Source organism: Tupaia chinensis, unplaced genomic scaffold (genome assembly GCF_000334495.1).
Source record: "Tupaia chinensis unplaced genomic scaffold, TupChi_1.0 Scaffold000031_1, whole genome shotgun sequence".
Lineage (NCBI taxonomy): Eukaryota > Metazoa > Chordata > Mammalia > Scandentia > Tupaiidae > Tupaia > Tupaia belangeri.
In genome coordinates this window covers 376,932-378,844 of record NW_006159461.1, presented here as the reverse complement: position 1 = coordinate 378,844, position 1,913 = coordinate 376,932, and the positions used below count along the sequence as shown (strand labels likewise).

The window sequence follows — 1,913 nt, the reverse complement described above, 5'->3', positions numbered from 1 at the left end:
GAGGGTCTGCTCAGCCTGACAGGTTGACTCAAGGTGTCAGCAGGCTGTGTTCTCATTCTCACTTTAGGGTTCTCTTCTGAGCTCAATCAACTTGTCAGCGGAGTCAGATCCCAGGTGCTGGCACTAAGCCCTCTATGTTTTCTGGCTGTCCGTCAGGGCCTTCTTAGCTCTGGGATGCCAACTCTAGCCCCTGCTGAAGGAGACCGAAGTATTTCTCCCTGACATACTGAGGATTATTGAACTGAAGAAAGCTAAAGTTCGGGGAGACTGTCCCCCATCTCTGCTTTCTACTACTGGTGTGGGACGTAGATCTCTGCTGGAAACAACTTTTTTTATCAGCCCAAAGGAAGTTGAAAGGAAGGTTTACTACCTTTTCAATTTCCCATCGCCGGAGCTGGGCCCACTCAGCCCTGTGTCCTGTCGCTTCCACATGTGCTATTCTTCCTTGGGTATGCCACATAAGCTGGGACCTCAAGCCACGGCTTTTGGAGACCCTTCCGTGGGAGGTCTCCTCTGCTGATACAGACCCTGCTCATGTTGAAACAAGCCCTAGCTGTTTTCTCTTCTTTGTTTGACTTGTCTTCAGGAGAGTGTTTCAGCTGAGCACTTACGAGGGTGGAAAAGAGATACTCATTTTTCTCCTCCTGCCTGCCCTGGGGCCTCTTTCGGGACATGCGGTTTGCTCCTGCATGGCTGACAGAGGTGTCTCTCCCATTTCAAACTGCTCCCACTTCTATTCAGGCTTTGGTTCATTAGTTCAAGTCCACTAACTTTAATCACTCCTTTGATAACTCAAATCACTGGCCAGAGTCTGTCATTAAACCTATGAAATCCCTTCTGCCATACAACCAAACACAACCAAACACAAACAAGGGAACTCTCTGTACCATCTTTTGGAACTTTTCTGTAAATCTACAAGTATTTCAAAAGCAATGTGCTTAAAAATCAGTGGTCCGTTGGTTAGTTCGGAGGTACTGATTTGGAGGTAAACATTCCCTTGGGAGTTGTGAGTGCTTGGAGCAGAGTAGAATTTATCACTTGTTCTTTATAGAAAATGGAAGAAATTCAGTGTGAGAGCCAAAGCCAGGGGTGGAAAGACCTGCACACAGCGGGCTTATACAAGCACCTCCGAGGGAGCGGGAGACTACCATGCCTGATGCACTTAACATGCACCACTACTGGGCTGGGTTCTCTGGTGCCCATCAGCTTAGGGGACAACAATGGCACCCGTTTTACTGACTAAAATGACCGAGGATGGCCAGACGGTACTGTAGTGGTAAGTGTCAGTTCTGGCCCATAGCAAAGAGTATTGGGACTGTGTCAGTGGGAACAGTGGCTTCCAGCCTTCGTCAGGCTTGCTCAGAACTAAGCACACAGGCAGCGATGTTAGCAAAATGGACTTAGGAGCAGAGGAAATGGAATGATGCAATGTTCCCTAAGATGGTCATGTCAAACTGGCTTCACCTGCTTCTTTGACAAGTGCATTGCCTTTTTTTTTTTTTTTTTTGAGAGGTTTTTCACTATAGGGCGTGTGCGCTTGCCAGCCAGCCAGAGAGAGACAGAGAAACAGAAAGCGAGAAATCACCCCCCAGAGGGGATGGCCACACCACAATCCCTTCTCCCCCATTCTCCTCTCAGGATCTTGGGCATGCATGCACACGCGCCCGGCGTGGGTTTTAAGCCACCGGGTCCGGGACGCGAACCGCGATAGACTATGTGGGAGTCCAGCGACATAGCCATGATGCTAACTGCTGGTTCCCTTGCCTTTGAGATGTTGATCGACGGGGTATATGCAGCATCAGCAAAGACATTGACCAGGCCCCTTTAATATTCTTATGTATGATGCATTCATTCATTTTAATGTGAATCGAATGCTATGGACATGTATCTGTACAACTGCATGCATCAATAAC

General features: G+C 48.3%; 1 pseudogene; it reads left to right on the top strand.

Moving 5' to 3' along the window:
* The first annotated feature begins 1,220 nt into the window (after positions 1-1,220).
* LOC102476245 (dnaJ homolog subfamily A member 1 pseudogene) overlaps positions 1,221-1,913 on the top strand; it is a 27,212-nt pseudogene continuing 26,519 nt past the window's right edge.